The following is a 22,079-nucleotide window of genomic DNA, read 5'->3' on the forward strand; positions in this document are numbered from 1 at the left end:
AAGACATCACTGAGAAACCAGGAAGGAGGCCCTCTTGAGAAGGAGGTCACACTAGAGCTGTGCCTCACATCAAACACAAATCCAAGCTTCAGTTGGGTCGAGACTGACCCGAAAGACAACTCATCCTACAGAACGTCTCTGGATTTGGGGGATGAGAAAACCCCTTTGAAGACAAAACACCCAAAGGCATAAAGAAAGTGACCGACAAGTTGTAGGAATTTCAAAAACTCTTTTAATAAAGACAGTCACCCAGTGGAGAATACTCTTGTGTCGTGCAGAGAGATCAATGAGGAATGTGCGGCTGAAAAGCCAATCTAGAGATAAATGACAGAAGCATAGTTTACAGAGCAGGGATGGTCAATACTGGCGTTAAGAAATGCTAATCCTGACAAATGTCCACAGAAGAAAATCCATTCTTCTATTAATAGTAGGACGCATTCAAAGATAATTATTTTTAACTGCTTGCTGGTGAACGGGTTTGTTTTCTTAATTTTTAATAATGTATTTCATTTAAAGCAACAGACCCAAAATACTATTTTAATGCATAGTTAGTCTTAAAATTGTGAATGTGGTATCACGTTTTCCCTACTGGGATTTTGCATGAACAGAGCTGTGGAGGCCACAGAGAGGGCTTAAAGGAAGCCAATTCTGCCAGTATCTTGATTTGAACTTCCAGCTTCCAGAAGTAGGAGAAAATAAATTCCTTTTTCTTAAGCCAAGGATCCCACCCCCATCACCCCCCACCTCCCCCACCCCCGCTGCCACGATGTTTTGTTACAGCAGCCAGAGCTGATAAATACACTGCTCACAGGCCTTGCTGAGTGCCATCCCCAACCCTGACCCTTTGGCGTCTCTCTTCTGTGACTTACATCTCCAGAAGTCAGTATGGATGGCAGATGCTGTAACTTTCCTTTGGGTCAGGCAGTAGGTCTCAATACCCAAAGAGATTTCCATGTGCCTCAGTTGCTTTTCCAGATTGCTAGGGCAATTACAAACATAATTAAGGAGGAAGGGTTGTAGTCCATGACGAGCAGAAATCTGAGGCAGCCATTCTCACCGCACCTGCAATCAGGAAGCAGTGAGCGTTCGGGTGCAGTTTAGGGTCCAGGCCTAGGGGATGGTGCCGCCCACTGTAGGGTGGGATCTTCCCACACAAGCTAATGTAATCAATGGAATCCCTCACCGGCATGCCCTGGGAGGCTCACCAATTCCTCCTTGGTTTGCCTGGAGGTTTCTCTCACGGCTGATTCCAGATTCTGTCAAGTTGGCGCGAACCATCCCAGCCTCTAACTGCATGTCTGCTCAGGCCTTCTGGACCCGGAACTCCTGGAAGCTTGGTAACGCTGACAAGGGGGGCAAATGGAGGGTGAGATTCCCGCAGCTGCTTGGAGTCAGTCCACTGCTGCAGAGACTGGGAAAGAGAATCGCATGGACATCCCAGCTCGGAAGTTTGTTCCTGCTTGAAATTCGCACTTACTTCTGTGGGGTCAGAAACGAGAGAGGGGTGGAAAACACCGTTAGCATCATGTACTGCCTACCCCTACCCTTCACCTTTCTGTGAGTACAGATCCTTGGATTCCTGGGAGTTACTGTTCCTTCCCTCCCTGCATGTCCATCATTCCCCCCACTAGCTAACATGTTCCTTCCTCTTCAATCTGTGTGGTCCCCTCACCTTCCCTGCAAACAGACAGAATCGTCTTTGTCAGACGTGCTCGGGAGCAGCATTATTCCGTATTTTTTAAACTTTGGAATATGTGCATATATAAAATGATACATGCTGGGGACAGGACACCCATCTAAAGGTGAGATGTATCTACGTATAAAGGTAAACTAATACCATATCTTCAGAGTCCCTACATTTTGACTGTGGCCCAGCCTGGTACATGTGTTCAGATTCTTCGGAATTTCCTACTTGAGGCATAGGGTCCGTGAGAATAAATGGAGTTTGGAAGATTTAGGCTTTCATGCTTTTGAATGAAGGCCATTTGTCCTTCTGGGTTCGGGGGTCACTGATGTAGATGAGATTGACTGATGGGTTTACAGCCCGAGCTCTGGAGATGGAGGACAGACAGACACAGTGGAAGACAAAGTACTGTGCATAAAGTGGAGAGGCAACATTGTGGCAGTACATTGGCCTGGGGGCGGCCGCGTATCTGGTGACTCTTGGTGCAGCTCCTGGCAATGCTGGGGCATAGGGCGGTGGGAAGGACCGAGCTACGCCCATATCCATCCTCTGTTAAACACCAGCTACATCACAGAGTTCTGAAATTTGGGTTCTAATTTATTACAAACACACACACACACACACACAGAGAGAGAGAGAGAGAGACGAGAGAGAGACAGAGAGAGAGAGAGACAGAGAGAGATTGAGAGAGAGAGGTTTTTTTGTTGCTTTTTTTGTTTGTTTGTTTGGTTTTGGTTTTTCGAGACAGGGTTTCTCTGTATTGTTTTGGAGGCTGTCCTGGAACTCACTCTGTAGACCAGGCTGGCCTCGAACTCACAGAGATCCACCTGCCTCTGCCTCCCAGTTAAAGGATTAAAGGTGTGCGCCACCAACACCCGGCTGAGAGAGAGAGAGTTTTATCTATAAAAGACACAGAGTGTAACCAGATCTGGTTGGGAAATGGGTACAAGCTGGCATTTCTTTCACCTATTTGAAGTGTTTTCAGTTACCATTAACCTTTCCCAGCAGGCCTTTGATGAAGCATGCCTGTCCATGAGGATACTGCCCACAAAAACAGAACCCAAGAGCTGCACATCTGACCTGATGCCCTCCTGAAGTCCCAGGCATCCAAGCACTTTTGAAAGTGAATCGGACTATCAAAGCCAGGCTCAGCCCTAAACTCAGAGTGTCCTTTCATGTGGGCCCAGCCTGGCAGGGTCCTATGGCTGAGCACAGATAGGACCCAGCCGTGCAGGCTTTGGCACATGTCCAAGTCCCCAAACTCTGGGGGTGCTCTGCACAGCCACGTGTGTGTGGTCTTCTTGGGAAGGGTACAGAGGACCTGCCTGGAGGCCATGTGGGTGGGAACCCAGAGGAGGCCCGAAGCAGCTGGCATTTTGAGACCTCCCCCACCTGTGTCTGGCAGGAGAGAGAGTTTGGCCCTCCACATCCGTGTTCACCCTCCATCTTCAGCTGGAAAAGGGGCCCGGTGGTCATCTGGTGCTTCAGGGCGCTTGCCAGGAACTGAAACGAAGCAGAAGTCCTCACAGCAAGCAAGCCATACGTTAAAGCCATTCTTTTTCACCCCAGAGAAATAGTGAGATGACTTGACATTTCACATAATTAAATTTAGAACGGCTTGCAGACTCTGTAGCCCCACCCACGTCATGGGAGGCTTCATTTAAGTGGAACACACACACCCTGACTCAGCTTCACATGCCCTGGATCTTGAGAGCACTTCCTCTTAGGCCAAAATGTAAACATCTCCAAGTGACTGATTAATACAAGGCTGAGAACAAGGTCACCTGACAGCCTAGACTCCAATGTCAGTCTTCACTGAATCCACCCACCCACCCTCACCCACTCCCTCTTCCCACACCCTTGTATGGTCCTACGGAGTAGTAGGTGGCACCTCCCTTGTATTTCCGAGTGACACAGAGTCAGAGCACACTCAGTGTCTGAGATCACCTGAGCGGGAGAATGTGAGTTGACATCATAACAGTTACTGGTAAACGCTGGAGTCATGCCCTCTTAATCCTAGTACTTCTCATTACAGCCTCATTAGTTATCTTACACCAGCGAGGGACATGAAAGCTCAAACAGAGTTATGTCACCTGTTCAAGCCCACGCACCCACCTGTCTGAATGCACACATGTGCCTTTTGACCACTGGGTATCAGTCACAAACTCTGCCTGCCACCCATGAACAGAGGGATGAGAAGGAGGTGGAGCTAACGGCTCTGATGCCACCACTAGGAGTAGTTGTCTCTGATCTCCTGTAAGGGCTGGGGAGAGGGAGAGACTGAGGGAGGTAGGAGACAACAACAGGAAATCAAATGTTGAATTTTATTTTTAAAACAGTCACCACCCATTTGCTATGAGCAGGGTGCAGTGATTCTTAAGATTCCCTTTGTAAGGAACGCTATACAGAGTGGGTGGGAATGTAAATTAGTTCATTCATTATGAAAGACACCAGGGTTTTTATTTTTTAAAACTAGCAATAAACCTACTGTATGATCTAGTAATCCCATTACTTGGCATAAATCCTCAGGAAATGAAGTTAGCATGTCAAAGAGAAATCTATACTCCTTTGCTTACCTCATCACTGTTCATAATCATCAAAATATGGAAGCAACCTAAACAGCCATCAACAGGTTTATGGGGGGGGGGAGAGAACATGGTATATAGTAGACCTGATGGAAAAGGATTCAGCCTTGAAAAAAGACCAAAACAGGAAATCACATCATCTTCAACAAGGTAGATGAATTTGGAAGACATCGTGCTAAGTGGAGCAAACCAGGCCATGTGATTGTCAACCGAATGGAAGAGCCAAAAAATTAGAAATCACAGAAGTGGAGAATAGGATGGTAGGTGCCAAGGCCTGGGACAGAGGGATTGGAGAGACATGCTGAGGAAACAGGGTGTCAGATGGATGGGAGGAACAAATTCAAGATATCACCAGTACACCGTGTGACTGTAAGATGCATTCCTGGCACCTGCTGAGAGTAGCGTTTTAATTCTCTTACCGCTAAGTAATGATGTGCTAAGTATCTCCACGGTACCATTCCACCATGCACGCCTACTTGAAACAACATGCTATGCGCGTACAGCAACTAACAACAGGTGGATGAAAGTTCCCCTTTCGGAACATTGCTGCCGACTTCAGAGGAAGGAATCTAACGAAAGAGGAGCAGGTGAGGACTCCCATAACCTAGCTGTGACAATTCCAGCCTGAAGAACCATGAGTCCTTTAAAACGTCTTCATCCTCACAGGCAGGGCTGTCTCTGCTGGACCTGATTTGACCTTCTAAGGACAGCTCTCTCCTGCCTTGCAGGATTCCTTTGACTGAGAACAGAGCCGTGGGCAGCCATGATTAATGTGTTACTTTCTCTTCCGTAGACTCAGCTGTAGACACTTGGATTTCGGTTCGCATCACAGCCCAGGCATCTAGTCTTTTCAGCCCCTGCTCGTTTTCTCCACTCCAAAGCTTAAGGGTGCATTTATTTAGCCTTTCCTGTGCTTCCTTGTGGATATTGGTTAACTCCAGTTGTGTCGAGATGTGTGACTGTCAACCTTCTGGTCCAGCTAGTTTACGTCTCATCGGTAAGTATGTCCAAGGTAATGTCATAGAGATGAGGAAGGCACAAGCATCCCACAGGAGTTGCTGAAGTTTTAGTAGATCCAGGACTAAGTAAAAACATAAATAAGAAACTAAAGGCTCGTCCCTGGGGTTGGGGCTAGATTATTACATAAAGGAACTATGTAACTAGTAACAACCTGTAACAACTAATAACTGATGCTAATGAACAGGGTTAGTTTAGCAGTACTTATGTGTCTGGTAACAATGTTTCTCCCACCCATGATACAGAACTACAAACTCTGTGCAGGTGAGAGATTCAGAACAGGCAGTGCTATAGACACCACGCTCAGACAAGACTGCGGTGCTCCAGGCCATAAGGCTGCTTTACCTTCTGATGAGAAAGACAAGGAAAAGCCAAAGGGGTGCCATCTGCCTGGCAGGATGCAGACATGTCTGAAGAAGTGAAAAAAATGAATTACATGAAGATCCCTGCGTTTTAGCCTGATCAGACTCAACAGCGTCTGTTTTAACAGCGGGTGAGACCAGGTCTGTGGTAACTGCACCGTTCTGGGATTCAGCTGAACATCCCATCTGCGTTAACCTCTGTTTCCTACAAATAAGATCTGCTCCTGCTTCCTGGGCAAATGGTTTCTGGGTCTTTAGTCGTCCCGTATTAGCCAGATGCAGAGTAGAGATCCTATCAGAAATCATTTCTCAGAGCCCCCAGAATGTGGCTGCATCTCCGAGGCTGAACTGGATCCATTCCCCCCTTAAATCACCGAGAACAGCCGTCTGGTTTACCCACCCTGCAGAATCAAATTCCTGAGCTCGGCATGAGTCCCACAGGAGGCTGGGCATTGGTGGCACACGCCTTTAATCCCAGCACTTGGGAGGCAGAGGTAGGCAGATCTCTGTGAGTTGAGGCCAGCCTGGTCTACAGAGTGAGTTCCGGGACAGCCTCCAAAACAATACAGAGAAACCCTGTCTTGAAAAAAAAAAGAGTCCCACGGGAACTGTGATGACTTCTTGCTGGTTTGCTCTCCCTTCTTTCCATGCTCCCTGGCATCCTCATTTGCTTTCTCTGCTAACACAGATCCCAGACTCGGCAGGACCCGTGCTGTGCCCGTTCCTCTCTGCTGAACTAACCCATGGGTCCCAGGGGCTGTGATGGTGTTGAGTTTCTTAAAGCAGTCACCCTGCCAAGGCATTTCAAGGAAGCCTCGGACCCATCTCTAAACACCTCCATACCTAAGCGCATCACAGCCTGCAGCTTTGTTGAGCGGGAGAATCTACACAGGTCACTTCCTCAGGCCCCTCTGTGCTTGGTGCTGTTCCAGTGATTGCATTCCAGGGTAGAGCAGGGGAGGAGACACTGTCAATGGACAAGTAAACAAAGCAAGCTGCCGTTCAAACCCAGGCGCCCTCTTTCTGCCCAATCAGCAAAGAGCAGAACCCTGGGGCATCCTGTGTCCAATGATACCAGTCCCCTTTCGTGGAGTTCTGGTTTGTGACAGACTGTTTCATAAGCTGTATCATAGTGGCCTTCATCAAATCCAATGATACTGGAACAAACCTCACCCCTGTCCAAAGATAATGAGATTCTAGAACTTCAATACTAACCACGGTCTACAGCTGTCAGGGACTGGACAATCTGACCTTGGGGCCCCGCCTTTCAACAACTGGCCTCTATTGCCCTGAGGGAGGGTACCTTGTGCTTCATTCTAGGAGCTCACAGAGCCTGGGCTGTCCCACGGGGCAAACAGAAGTGGAACCAGGCGTGGAGACAGCCCAGTTGGCTCTAAGCTCTGTATTTGATTGGGGGGTCTAGCGGCTATCATGTGTGCCTGCTGTGGGGACAGTCCTTTATTATTAGGCTGTTTAACACTCAGGACATCCATCCTTGCCGTCACAGTTGACACTGCAGGGGCGAATCTCCAAGGGGCCACACAGCTAGTGAGTAGCCGAGCCTGACTAGAAGCTGAGAGATGCTCCTCTGCCTGCCACGTTGTATTGTTGGATGGCTCACAATGAGTGCCTCTCCGTTCTCTTGGGCACACCTCCACTATGAAGGGAAATGCCCCCCTTGTAGCCCCCAGGAGCATCATATGACAGTCCCAGCCTGGGGCATATCAGCAGACGTCCAGTAGTGGCTTCCGCGGGACCCGTGCGTGAGCTTTCCTGAGAATAGCGCAATGGGCTCCGCCTCTTGACACCCTGTAGCTTTCGGTAGATGGTGTGCCTCAGGGAATGCAACCCTCCAGCAGGGTCCAAGACCAGCTCCGTGCTTCTGAGCGTAGGCAACACACTCACCGGGTTCCGTGTAAAGCCCTGTGAAGCTGGCCACACTCATGCTTTCCCGTCGCATAGGCCCACCGGAGCGAGCGTGGGAGCCTAGCTTCTTGCCCCGATTGGGGTGCATTGCATCGAGTGCTCTAGAAGCCTCGAGCTACAAATTCACTCACTTGCTGAAGTGAAGCTTATGGGTGGCTATAGTCTGTGAAATGGGTGCTTCATTTCCCCATACTAAGGTGTGAATAGCAGATCTGCCACGGATAGGAAACAGCCCTGGTGGTCCTTCTGGCGACAATGGTGTCAAGGACACCAGCTTCCCCCTAAAGCCCCTCAGGAACCCGCCAAACACAGGAGAAAGCCTTCTCACGGGGAGAGAGAGAGAGCAGGGCCTTGTAGGAGTCAGAGGAGAGGAAACAGGAAGCTGCACTCTCTCTCCATGGCCAGTGTCGAGTTGGCCGTGTCCCTCATTGGCTACTGACAAGACTTCACTGTTAACCGTGCGGTTGGGGCTAGGAACAAAATCCCATCGTGACTGACTATCCACATGGTACTGGAGAAGATCCCCCAGCTATCACCTGGCTACCAACAGTGCCTCAGGCCTGAATTGTCACAAGCCCAAATCACACAGCCACCCCACACAGGTGATAGATACACAGGCTTCTCTTTGACAAGAACGGGAGGCTCCTTGTCACGGGGTTTTCTTCAGACCTGGCATGGACACCTTGCCGAGTTCTCGGTGAGCTCCTCTATGGCAGCTGTAGTGTTTCCAGATTCACAGCTTCCCGTGGAGGGCAGGCGGCTGGGAGTGCACCCCAGTCAGGTTCAGTTCTCCAGCTATGACAGATGACCTGTTTAAAGGGCTAACATGCCCGTCAAACTCTCCACCCGGGCCCCCAACTTCCCCAGCACTAACTTTTTCCTATCTTACAAAGTCAATGCCCTGGGTCGGATCAAGACAAAGGGGGGGGGGGTTCAAGGAGAGAGCCAACCCATGGGAGCCAGGGCCATGTGAGGCTCCATTTAGCCTTATGATTTGATACTGAGATTAAAATATTGAATGCAATAAATTTAACTCTAAGTCAGACAACACCGAAAAGGAAAAAAAAAAAAAGAAGAAGAAGACATTTTTGGTCTATCCAAGCCTGGGCAGACTTCTTATTAGTCAAGAGTGTAAGCCATAAATCTCCTTGTGGATGTGAATGCAAGGCACATGACACCCCGTGCTGTCTCCTGCTTCCAGAGATGGCTGATGGATCCTCTCCCTCACATTTATTTCAGCCGTTAACATGGCATGGTAGACGCTGAACCAGACAGAAATAGAAGACAAAGCTTGGGCCTGTCAAACGGTCTTAACACAATTCCAAGAGTCCCGCCACCACGTGGACGCAGCATCGCCCAGGGACCCCGTTGGGCTGCAGATGCTGAGATGGGAACCAAAATGGAGGTGGGGAGGGGAAGGAGCCAGGATGGGCAGGCAGAGTATGGGCTAAGGGAATAGAATGGCTGCTGTGGCTTTGCAAGGGGAAGACAGTAAGATGCCTCTTCCAGGCAGGAGCTCTGGAAATCCTGGGGGGTTATAAAAAAAAAAAAAACAGGGAGAGTTTGGATTGTTCCAGCAGGCTGCTAGTGGTTCTAACAGTTGGAGCAGAGGCAATATGGCCATGACCACCCTCATCTCCACTCACCCCATGTAGTCCAGCTTGAAAACAGTTACTGATGCAGAAATGCATCCTTGTCAGCCCCCGGCCTATACACAGATGTGGTCCTGGATACCCAGGCCAGGATACCAAGCTTCAAGACTAATGGAGCTCTGGGAGGCAGACACAGTCAGAAAGTCAGGCTTGCAGGAAAACAGAGTCTCTCGCTCCTTGAACAATTGTTTTCTATTGCTGTTTACTTTTCTCCTTGAAAAGCAATCTACGGAACAGGGTGAAAACGTCTCCAAAGTCCATTGCAATCCATCTCTAGCTTAATTTCCCTCCTAATGTTTGTGTAGTTCCCAGCCGGTGCTATGCCCTCATTATCCTGCTGCTGCTGCTGCTATTCCCCTGGGGTCTGCTGCCTTGTTAGGGACTGCACTGACTCATTTAGGGGCTAGAGACAGAATGACAGAGCCAGGGTGTCGAGGGAGTGGCGCCCTGGCACCCTAGGAATGAATGCAATATGGCCTCATGTATTCTGGTCCCCAAAGTGGGCTTCCTGTAGCTCTGTGGATTTGTCACTTGGACCCCAGTTTCCATTCTACTCTGATGGTTGAATGACATGTTACACTCTGGGCAGACTTGGGGCACAGAGACCTGCTTGTCTTGTCTTCAGCTCTTGAGCCAAGACAGCTCCTTGGTTTGAACCTTAGATCGAATCATTTGCTGTATGGCCTTGGACAAGTCGTGTTAACTCTGTATACCTCAGTTTCAACATTTCGCCGTTGAAAACCAGCAGCACAGTGCCATCTTCATTAAAGAAACCAGCGGACAAAATTTCCCGGAAGGATGATGAGCACGTAGTTAGATCAGTGTTGGCTGAAATTGTTTTAGTTGTTAACAGGCACTCCCGAGGCACTCCATGATGCAGAGGCTGGGGCTGACATCCCTGGCGTGTCCAGCAGTGTATGTGGTCTGTGGCTGTCAGCTCCTGCTACCCTGGGTGCTAGCTTTGAATTTCTGCTGGGTCTGTCGGTGCCTTCATTTATTTCACAGGCTCCACCTGTACTTGGCCTAGTGACTCAGCAATTTGACTAGTTTAGGAGGAAGGCAGAAGGGTAGGAGGCCACAGAGGAAGCCGTGGCTCTTCTGACTTTGCTCAGATGGGTTTGTCCGCTGGGCCAAGACCACAGGCCTCTCAGGTGCCCCCAGTGTGCACCAACTGGACTCCCGGGCTTGTCCGGAATCCTGTGCTGCCCTTCAGAGGCTCACCCCGGTTCCAGGCCTGCTCTGTGCCATCCCAGCTCGGGAGCAGCGGGCGGTGGGGTGCCTCTACCAGCAAATCTCAGAAAGCAGGAGGGAGGCGGTTTCATAATCGGCAAACGCTGGATGCCGTCCAGGCAGGGAGAGGGAAGCTGGCCTACTTTCAAGGGCTTCAGAAAAGCAGATTCTGAGCGCCTTGCAGACCTGGGAAGAGTTGCCACCTTCAGGCCAACTGAGGATGCTCAACGAGGTACCTCCCGGACCAACTCTGTGCCCATCAGCAGACCAGGAGCCCCAAGGCCATGCTAGAGTTTGTACCTTGCTGACTGCCTAAATCTCCTAGTGAAAAGACAGATCTATCTGTCCCCACCAAGCTAAGAGGACACAGCTGTTTCTGGCAGTACCCTTTTGATTCTTTTTTTAAACTTGTTTTGTAGCATGTTTTCAGTGGCTGCTCTGCAGGATAGAAATGCCAGTCTAAGGACCCAGAAGGGGTCCGGGCTACAAATGACCCTCACAAGCCAGTACAAGGCCTGAAAAGGAGAAGGCTGGCCTCAGTCCGGAAGGATGGACAACTGGTCAGCAGCCTCTTGTCTGCCTGCCAAGTCATTCCGAGCCTTCTAGCCCCGAAGCCTTCCACCATCAAGCTGCCAGGCCCCTCGCTTGCCTGTGGTTCTCCTCAGTCTCTGGCAGTCGTATTAAGCTGGTTGTCCTGAGTCGGGGACACAGAGGAACTAGCTGTTCCTGGTAGACAAGGCTGACTCAGGTAGATCCAAGGAGTGTTTGGGTCCTGTGTAGTTACAGTTCCCTCGGGTCCCAACTTCCCAAACTCAGTGATTCAGAGCTCCCTGGAGCAGTAGAGAACGGAGCATTACAGGGCACACAGGGAAGAACGCTGAGGAGTTAGCCAGGGAGCCCAAATCGCTGATCCAAAGACTCCTCATGCTCGCATAAGGCCCAGACAAATCCCTGGCCTGGGCTCCTGCCTGTATGACCCTGGGAACACTTCAGGTAGCTCTCTCAGACAGCCTCTGCCTTCAGACTTGCTTTCCACAGAGGCAGTAGGATGTCTGGAAGTGATCCCGGAGGGGGGCAAATGTGGGAGCATCTATAAGTTCAGGGACACGTGCCTGGGAAGTTGGGTTACATGGAAGGGTCCGAGAGTGGGCAATCCTATGGACAAATGGGAGACTCCTTGGATCTCACCGGAGGCCTCTCTGTTGCTACAGCTGCTCACCTGGCAACCAGACAAAGAGAAGAGGGATGCGGTTCAAAGCTCAGCTGTGGATGCCTGGCACCTGCCTCTCAGGTGATGGAAAGTCACTGGAGAGAGGTCCGTCCACAAAAGACCCTACTTCCCTTAAGAGTGCCCACTTGACTGTGGGGTCCTGCTAAGGGAAAGAAGCACTCCAAGAGCAAGGGGTTCAGTGCCCAGGGCGCAGGCTGCAATCGATTCGAGGTGTCCACATGCCTGGGTTCCTTCCTGTCTTGGCACAGCCCCAATGAACATGCACCCCACCCTATTGATGGCCCGAGAAACTCTTGTAAATAAAACCCCCAATGTTTCTAAAAGAAATAAAAAGTTTCTCTGAAACCTAGTTCTCCCAAAATAATTTTCTTTTCCAAAACTAACATCCATCACTCCGGGTCCAAAGACGACAAAGGAAGCTTTTGGAGTATCTACAGGAAAAGGTGAATGTCATGCAATGGCCCAGGCAGAGACTGTTCCCAGCTGCCAGGCGCCTTGTACCCCATTAATACTCAAAATGTGATGCCCTCCATCAGTCACTGGGTAGCCTTATCTTATCAAGTCTTTTAATAGCAAGCGGTAGCAATCTATTAGCAATTTTTCAGAGTCTCTGTCTCCTGGCAAGATGTTTTTCCATCTCTAGAGCTGAAGTCATATTTCTTCTAGACCTGTGCCTCTGGGAGGTACCAAGTGTGGGGGTGGGGTCCCTCAGAGTGAGCTATTGGTGCCTACGATGATGGGACATAGCATTAGGAATTTACAGTGCTTTCTTCTTCTTCTTTTTCTTCTTCTTCTTTCTTTCTTTCTTTTGTTATTGTTTTGGTTTTTTTTGAGACAGTGTATCTCTGTGTAGCTTTGGATCCTCTCCTGGCACTAACTCCTTAGACCAGGCTGGCTTCGAACTCATGGAGATCCTCCTGCCTCTGCCTCCCAAATGCTGGGGTTAAAGGCGTGCGCCACCACTGGTCAGCTCGGTGTTCTCTCTGTTTTACTAAGTCTGTGGTTTCAAGTCCTCTAGTATGGAGGGAGCCCACCAAGATCAACTGGAAGACAAGGTCCTATCTGAAGCTTGCACTCAAATCTTTCCACTCCTGGGTTTGGTTTTCTCTCATTTAAGACAGAGAGCATGGGAAGAAAGGACTGCAGGTGTGTGGGTGACAGTCGCTGTCCCAGCCATGCTCAACTTAGCTCTGACAGTCCCAGCCGCAGTGTCACCCAACTGAGAAACAAGGGGAGGAACTAACCACTCCTGTGTCCCATGACCCCTTGTCCTTCCTGGAAACGAAGAAGTGTAGGGCCCTTGTGGCAACTCTGGCTCATCTCGGAGCAGCAGCCACCCCACTTGACGGCAGCACCCATGGGTGCTTGACCCAGAGAAGCTGGGCCACAGAGAAGCAGATTAAAGCCCCCCTCCCGCCGCCCCGAGGGGGGGGGACTTCTCAAACAAGGCCAACCAAAGGAACCCAAAAGACACGGCCGGCCAGGATCAACTTTCAGGACTGTGTAAATCCAGTGTTTATCCCGTGGTGGCCAAGGAGGAAGCCGGGGACTCAGAAAACTCCGGAGCAGAACACGCTCTTCGGGTTTTAGTCCAGAATCCACGAACCACGCCTGTTCTCCTCAGCAGCCGGGCACAGCTGCTTTTCAAAGCATTGTCCGGTTGGCGTAGCCCATGACATCCCACTCTGTCCCCTTGCTCGTCGGCCCCTGTGTCCCCGTGGCTTTGACCCTCCACCCACAGATGAGTCCAAGCTGGTGGAGATGCTACTCACTCCCCTGTGTGCTCTGCCCACCCACCCACTGCCCTGTCCTGTAATCAGTGTAGGGGTAATGGGCGCTGTTTATCTATACAGGCAAATGGAGCGTCCAAGCCGCGACTACCCTGCCAGTAGCTGGCTTCAGGACCATTTGTTTTACTATTTGTTTTTCCCAATGTCTATGTCATAGTAAGTTATTGGTGTCTATACCTACGAAGATAATACAGCTAACATGTAATCATATCACTATCATCCTGTATTAACATAATTTTACAGATAATCGTTTTTTATTATTGTTGTTATTGGGTTTGTATGATTTGGTTTTTGAGTAAGCAATTGCTCACGTGGTTAGAAATTTAAGATATGCCAGAAGGAATGTGGCATAAAAGATCCCTCCTCAACGTCTGTCCCTTTGCAGCCTCCTCAGAAGTCGTCACAGTTAAGTAAGGTCACATGTTTCCTATAAGATAGCAGTGTAAGCAAACATAACACATTGGTATACTTCTTTCATCTTTGTTGTGCAGCTATCTGCTTATACCCCCTTCCTGCTGCCTGCACCCCCTTCCTGCTGCCTGCACCCCCTTTCCTGCTGCCTGCACCCCCTTCCTGCTGCCTGCGCCCCCTTCCTGCTGCCTGTGCCCTTCCTGCTGCCTGCACCCCCCTTTCCTGCCTCCTAATTCTTTGTGCTCATTCCATCTCAGCATACAAAGACATGCCTTGATCTATTTATAGCTCCACGATTGAAAGACTATTAATTATGTTTTTAATCTCAGAGGCAACTTTCCCCCTCCTCCCCTGCCCGTCAGATGCAGTAGGTAGTGGCTTTGATCTAGCTTGTTGGCTGTGGATGCTGGTGTTGAGGCTCTGGACCTGAGCTGTAAGCCAGACACCCAGATCTCAGCAGCGTGGCTCCCTCCCTACATGCCACGTGCCCAACTGACTGCTGCCTCCCTCCGTGAGAAGGAAGCATCTGTACCATCTGTACCTAGAGTTTCCCACCGTGTACACGGTGCTTGCCCAAGGACTCTGATGGCTGAACAGTAACGGTCCATCCATAAGTGTTGTGGATAAGCAAGCAGATAGCAGACCGCCTCTTTGATGTGATCGCAGATGTATTTGCAGCAACTTCACCAAGGACCACTTAAGACGGAGTTCTCTTCCCAGCCTCCGCGTAGGGCTGCTCACAGCTGCAAGTCTGGCTCCGGAGGATCCAAGGCTCTCTTCTGGTCTCCACGGGCACCTCCACTCATGTGCGCATGCCCTTACACAAGTACGTTCGCTGACTGGCCAATAGCTGAACAGGGTAAGTTTGGGCTGGGAGAGCCAGACTGAGAATGCTGGGAAGGAGAAGGGTGGAGTCTGGAGTCGCCAGCAGAGGCGGAGAGAAGCAAGATGGACATGCCCGCACTGGGAAACGATGCCAAGGCAAAGCACAGACAAGAAATATGGATTAATGTGACTAGCAACAAGCCTAAGCTATTGGCCAAGAATTTGTAATTAATGATAAGTCTCCACATCGGTTATTTGGGAACTGGCAGGTGGGAAAGAAACGTCCACCAACAAGTCGTCATCCCTCACTTTGTTTCCCAGCTTCCACAAGGCAAAGCAACTTTCTCCCACCACGATGCATTGCCTTTCCATAGGCCCAAACACAAGAACACCCATCCGTGGACTGAAACTTCCAAAATGGAGCCAAAAGAAACTCTTAAAGTTAGGAAGGAAGGAAACGCCAGCTCACGCCTTCCGTCTAGATTTCCTCATATGTCCTGAGTCTTGGCGATCAGGGAGCCTGGGAGCCTCGCACGGGGCCACGCACCTCCCAAAACCACTCTGTCCCTATCTTGGTTCTCAGAGGGATTCCTGAGGTGAGATGAACTTGGAACCGTCTATGCTTCTGTGGCTCAACACATCTAAAACGGCACAGATTCCTTGATGGTGGGAGAAAAAGGAGGGTTGCTCTGGCTCTAGGATACTACAGTGATTTTCTTGATGGCTGCTCCTCTCTCACAGAATCCCCATGAGCTCCCCCAAATCCCAGGTCCTGATTTTAATAGCCACTGTAGAATCAGAATGGACTGTACACCTTTGCCCTCCTGTCTTGCTGTCCAAACCTGTTAAGCTGAGTATGTGGGCTGATACTAATGTGCGCTCTCAAAGTCACCAAGGAACATTGGAGCTGACTGGGCCAAAATCCCCAGCTGGGCAGGGCTTTTTGTTCACAGGGAGCACTGAAATGACATTTGAAGCTGAGTTAGAGATTCCATACCCCTTTCCTCTACCCCAAGAAAAACCCATCTGTAGGGGTCTTTAAGGTAGAAGCTCGCTTGACCATTTTGGCCCCACTCCAAGTCTTGAGAATTCTGAGGGACTCTTGGAGCACTCCTGGGGGTATTGGAGAGTTGTAAGTGTGGCTCTTCTTCGGTTTCTCCAGATTGCCCGGAAGGAACCGCCAACCTCTTCCGCTAAGAGACCCGAGCCCACCCTCCCCTTTCCTCCTTTCTTCTCCAACACCAACACCTTCCCTGTATTCATTGTCTGCACAGGCACAAGGTGTCGAGCTTCCTGTACCCCCCCCCGTTGCCTTTCTGCTCCTTTCCATCACCAACAGGGCTCCACCGCAGGCAGACTCCCTCCTTCCGGGCTCTAGGATTCAACCCTCTACCAAAATGGCTCTTGCAGAAGAACTAAAGACTCCGAGGTCCCAAAGACCAGGGCCATTTCCTGGGTCTCCTCTTTCTCCCCCTGTCTCCGGGCCCCTCCCTGAAATCTTCAAGGCTTGCCTCTTCCTCAGCTGTGGCCTCCAGACACACTCAGGGCTGTGGGTCCCCCACGGGAAGGGTCACCCAGGCTGCAGCCCTGTGCCTCTCCCATTATTCGATGCTTTTTCTACTTTCCCTGCTCACTCCACTCTTACTGGGCTCCCTGACTGTGCATGTGAGCTCCTGGCCGGAGGGCCTGCCTTCCCACACCTCAGCTCTCCTGACTAGAACCCACCTCTCACAGGAAACTCCAGAGCTTTGCTCTAGGAACGGAGGCAGCCCCTGGCTTTGGTCTCCGATGGCCACTCCTAATACAGGGAGACCTTTGTTCTCTCCCTCCCTATGCCAACACAGGGCTCCTCAGAAAGTTAATTCACCTCAGTTTCAGGTTGGCTGTGACCCTACTGTTGGGGAGGCCAAATTGTTCGGATTTGGTTAATTCCCAGCTCTCTGTCTTGTTATATCCCTGCTCAGTTCACAAGAGTAAATGGGCTTATCCTGACCCCTCATCAGAACCTGAGTCCTGTCTCCATGCTTAAATGGCTCCTACAGAGTTGGGAGGTGGTAGCGCACACCTTTAGTCCCAGCACTCGGGAGGCAGAGGCAGGCGGATCTCTGTGAGTTGGAGACCAGCCTGGTCTACAGAGCGAGTTCCAGGACAGCCTCCAAAACAATACAGAGAAACCCTGCCTTGAAAAACCAAAAGCAAACAAACAAAACACAAAAACAATAACAACAAAAATGGCTCCTACAGAAAGATCCGGTCGCCTCTCTTTCCTTGTCCTTACCCAGCTACTAAACAAACAAATCTCTGTGTTTTGTCTTTCTTTTCCATTTGTGCCAGTCTGGGTGTGCTGGCTAATTTTGTATGTCAGTTCGGTTACGTCATCTCATACAGCTCTTTGGCCGAACTTTCTATATGCACTGTCATGAGAGTGAGGTTATCATCTGAGTCAATAAACCTTGCATGAAGAACCTATGAAATAGGCTGGCCTCGTTTACTCAGTTGAAGAGTAGAAGAAGAGAATCCCGAGGAAGAAGAGAATTCCGAGGAAGAAGAGAATCCTGCGGAGAAATGACCTGTGAGCTCGGGCTGCACGGTCAGCCCTTTCCCGGACCTGTAGTCTATCAGATCAAGTCTCATAGTTTCAGCTTGCCCTCAACAGATTCGATTTCATTTGACTGAATCAAAATTTTCAATGCAGAGAGGAAAAATATTTGTTGATGCAGACTTTGGAATTTCAAGTCTGCAACTGAAGGGACCAATTCCTTAACCCCCTCCTGTGTGTGTGTGTGTGTGTGTGTGTGTGTGTGTGTGTGTGTGTTGTATATAGATAAATACATACACACACAGACAGATAGACAGACAGACAGATGGACACATATATTTGTTTCTCTAATAAATTACAAGTCCTTTAAAAACCAGAAGTTAGAATTGTATTAGGTTTTTACATCTCTCAGTGTCGAAGCATTTGGTAGATTTTTCAATGAATGCCTATTGATTTATAATTCAGTTAAATCAAACTGAATGATTCTTCCAAAACTTTGGGGAGACAGGAGAACTGTTGGCATCATTGAAGAGTCCCAGATAGCATATGTGAAATAGATTTTTAAAAAAATAACATTTTGAGAAGGGAGAAAATCAATAATTTAATCAGGAGTCTAATTGTCAAGTGTTACTATGCCGAGTCTTGATGTGTAGGTGTGTTTTTGAAAAACTGCCAGGCTTGTAAATTCACATGAGTAATAGTTTTGAAAATATGACTTAATATCCTGAAATTGCCGTTGCTTTTCACACAGTCATAAGATCAAGATTGTCATTAATCATGATCTTTAAAGCAATGCCCTCCTTGGTGACACTTTCAGGAGGAATTGTAAATTTTCAGACAAAAGCTTTCACAGACTAATTAAGAGTCTCTGAGTTTTCCTCATTCCCTTAGACAACAATGAGCCTCTTAGCCAGGAAGCTAAACGTCCTAAGCTGGTGGGGGAGTCCTACATGGAGTTTGGACATTGACACGTGCTTTAGACTTTAGGCTCATATAGGAGTTTGTCCCCAACTGTGGATGGGGACTGGGGTTAAGACTAGTCTGGCAGCATCCCTTCGGCACCCACTGATGGGGTGAGGGAAGAGAAAAGAGGGAAGGGGGGTCCCCAGCTTCACAACTCGTTGTGTTGAAAATATCCTATTTCCTCGAGTTAATGCCTGGACCATCTTCTAAGAAAAGTGCTGGGATGAAATCCCCTGGTTCCTTCCCACTGGTTTTACCCTTGGTGACATTAAATGACTTAGTCACTCTGTCCCAGAGATGTGGTCACCTTGTCATATCTGGTTCCCCTTTCTCTGCTCTATATTAAGCCTTGGAGCTTCCAGAAGGACGTGTTTTGTGCTCCTGGAAGAACCTGGGGGAACTTGTAAGTAAACCTCCAGGATAATCTTGCTTCTAAAATCTGCCTTTAAAAGAAAATGACTGGAATCAAGCCCCATGACCAGAGAGCTCTATAAATCGCTCCTCTACCTCAGCTGTCTGTCTCTGTGGTGAAGGAACAGAAAGACAGCTTTTCGGGGCTGGTCCCTGGCTACTCAGAATCTCAGGGAAGGCTGCCCAGGGATGTGTTGCTGAAGGCATGGTGTGTGCAGATCTATCTGCTTGGGCAGGGTGAGTCTCTATGGCTGGGCATCCTGGGCATCCTGGGCTGCGGTGAGCGTGGGGAACTGGTTTGTGATGTAAAGCTTCCCAGCTTTGCAGGACACAGTGATGGACAGGACTGTTCCGCAGATGCTGTTCTGCTTACCCCTGGGCTTTCATTAATCTCCCTTCTTGTAAGAAGGCCGCTTTCGTGGGGAAGGCAGTTGCTGGCTTCCCCAAGGCAAGAATGATTAAAGCAGAGTGGTGAGGAGTTCATTCCACCTCGGAAGAGGTCGCAGAGGTGCCTGCCCGTGCTATTTTGGCAGCCTGAGAGAACAGAGTGTTCCCAAACAAATGATAGGTTTGCCGGTGGTACCTTTTGTCCCTCCTTTGTTGCGCTCCCGGGTGCCGACTAGGCTTTGATATTCTGCCTCAGAAGTGGCTGCAAAGTGCTCACTTCGGGCCTCTGTGGCTGTCATCTGTCACTCAGAGGCCACAGGGCCAGCCAGCCAGCAGGGACCTTGGAGAGCAGCAGCGAGAAAGCAAGCTGAGGGCCCGGGAAGGGAAATGACCTGTGAAAAAGCACACAGTCTGTGTCTGTAGATGCAAGCTCGGGTGCAAGCCTCTGTCTCCGTGCCCTGGATCTTTTTTTTTTTTTAACTTCACTCTCTCCTTTGCTGGAATTTCTTTCCAAATGACTGTCATATCGCGTCAGGTCCTGAAGGGAGCCAGAGGCAGAGCTTGGTGGAAGTGCCCTGGAGGAAAGGACAGGGTGTCCCTTTGGCTTAGTGTTCCCCCAAGGCATCTGCAGATTATCTGGGCTGGCTGAGCTTGGGCCATGGGCCTCCATGCAGAAGCCGGGTCAGAGAGAGCTGAAAAGTCTAATATACCAGATGGGGTCAGTGCTCCGCCACGGAGCAAGAATGACACTGTTCCTGAGGTTGTGGGCTCCCGGCTTTTCCCAGCGAGAAGGCCGTGCTCATTCCTTCCACCCTCCCTCTAGCTGCAGGCTTTCTATGGGCCCCGTTGGGGATGTGCGTCTCCCATCCAGAACATTCGCAGGGAAGGCTGTTCGCTTGCAAGCTGTCATTATTATTTCATGATTCTACTTGTTATAAGGTCTGGCCGGGCCTTGGGTCTGAAGCAAGATGGGAGATACACTTGCATATTGAAGCTTGGTTTGTGCTCGGGAATAGGGGTGTCCCTGACTCCCAACAACAAGAGTGGACTCTGGGTGCTGGGGTGGGAATTCGTGAATTCCATACCAGACCATGCTGATACACTGAAGTTTAACATGTGTACACACACACACACACACACACACACACACACACACACACACACACAGAGAGAGAGAGAGAGAACCATGACTGGCAGCTGTGTTTGCTAGCTACATGTACAGGGTGGACTGGGAAGGCTGATGCTCCTGTTTCCATGGCGACAGCTCAGCCCTGCATAAAAGCAGGTACCCACGGGCTCAGGTTAGGTACACAGGCTGCTCAGCTCTGCAGGGCACTTGGTCTGGTTTCCGGGTCCTCACCACAGCCCTGTCCTTTTCTGTTTCTTCTCACCATCATCACCCTGTGAAAGGGGGGCGGTGTCCTGCTGGTGCTCCGCTGTGAACGCTGGCTAAGGTTTGCCTGCTTGGGGCATGGTGCAAACTGTAGGCTAGGGATAAAAGCAAGGATGTGGTGATCACTAGTGGGAAACTGCTGCTGTGAAAAGCAAGGCGTGGGGCTCTTTCAGCTGAAGAGACAAGGCTGTTGGGCCAGGCAAAGAGTGTCTGTTGATAATGGAAGCAAAATGAAGAGAGACCATAGGTTAAAGGGATCAAGCAGGCTTCGAGAAGCTGCCGGGAGAAATGATGTAGAGGGTGAAGGAGCCGGTGAACGCAGAGGAGGCGGAGGAATGCAAACGGAGCCCAGAGAAATAACCAAGAGGCAGAGACTAGAAACCACTCAAACTGTCCCAAGGAGCAAAAGAAGGAAAGTGATTGCAGGGCGTGGTTGGGAGGTAAGCAGAGGTGAGAGAGAAGCGGACAGACAGGAGGACTACAGGAAGGGATGAGCTCAGAGAAGACCAAGAGCAAACTGACAACCGAGCCCAAAACCTGTCAGACTGAGCCAAGATGGTTTTCGAGTCAGATAGTCCCCAAAAGGAAGGTGCTAGGATTCGAACCCGGTGCTCCCAGTGTGGCTGTAGGAGGGAAAACACCCTCTAAAGAAGTTAAAGGTTAGCGGGATCTACACACCGTGCTCTCTCTCACCGAATACGACTGATGTTCTTGGGAGAAGAGGGAAAGGTAACGGCTTGCCATGGCTGAAGAGAGGGCGAGCCTTTGCTTAAAGTCGCGTTTGCTTAAAATCGCACGCTGTGGAAGAGTAAAATGGAATCTCTGCTTCGTGAGGACACACAGAGCGAGCAGTCGTCTGCACGCCTGGAAGAAAGCCCCCAGCAGAGGTCGGCCCTGTGAGACCTTGAACGGGGTCTCCCAGTCTCCAAAGCTGCGAGAAAGGAAAGCCTCCTGCTTCTTCCTCGGCGTTTCACGATGGTGTCCCCGGCCAACCACAGCGTGCAGGCAGGGATTTTTTTACTCCAGAGTCTCTACGAAAGAAACAAGCAGATAGCTTGTCAGACTCCGGACTTTGCTGCTACTGGGGAAGGAGAGAATCGGGGTACCTGAAGAAAGACTAGCAGGATGGCGGGACCCCGCACCAAAGCAAGAAGACACAGCTAAAGTCTAGCGAACAATGACACAGCGTCCTAGAACCAGGGAATGGAGCAGGTGTCTTGCCGCTCGGCCTCCCCCGAACGTGAGCACGCCGGCTTTGCCTAGGTCAGAAAGTCTTGGCTTCCAGGAAGAGCTTCATGTGGATGACCTGGACATGTGTCGCATCAGCAGAACACAGCGTTTCCGGGGAATGTCTGGGTGTTTGGAGCTTCCACAAGAAGGGGCAGGCAGGTCATCTAAATTAGGAAAAATTTGGGAAGAAACGAAAGCCCCAGGAGAGTAAGAGAGAGAAGGACAGGTTCAAGGTCAGGGCTCTGCTTCCTCCCTTGAGCTGTGCGGTAAGAGAAGGCCTCCTGTCTTTCTCCCCGAAGGCTTGGTGTCTTTGGGTGACGAAGGAGGATAAGGGTGCTGTCCCTTGTTGAGTGTAGACACGTGCCTCTCACGGGATGAAATCGCAGTCATAGATCTCATTTAATTGGTATGAGATTTTATTGGAGAATACTAAAATTTTAATG

The 22,079-nt window shown here is 50.0% G+C and overlaps 1 long non-coding RNA gene across 1 annotated transcript; it reads left to right on the forward strand.

The window, feature by feature from the left end:
* Positions 1-2,592: 2,592 nt before the first annotated feature.
* LOC121133691 lies at positions 2,593-12,032 on the forward strand. The gene is made up of 2 exons (XR_005870653.1): positions 2,593-5,266; positions 5,532-12,032. It is a non-coding gene; the product is annotated as an uncharacterized LOC121133691 (long non-coding RNA).
* The last annotated feature ends 10,047 nt before the right edge of the window (positions 12,033-22,079 follow it).

This window comes from Mesocricetus auratus, unplaced genomic scaffold, assembly GCF_017639785.1.
Source record: "Mesocricetus auratus isolate SY011 unplaced genomic scaffold, BCM_Maur_2.0 Super-Scaffold_100023, whole genome shotgun sequence".
Lineage (NCBI taxonomy): Eukaryota > Metazoa > Chordata > Mammalia > Rodentia > Cricetidae > Mesocricetus > Mesocricetus auratus.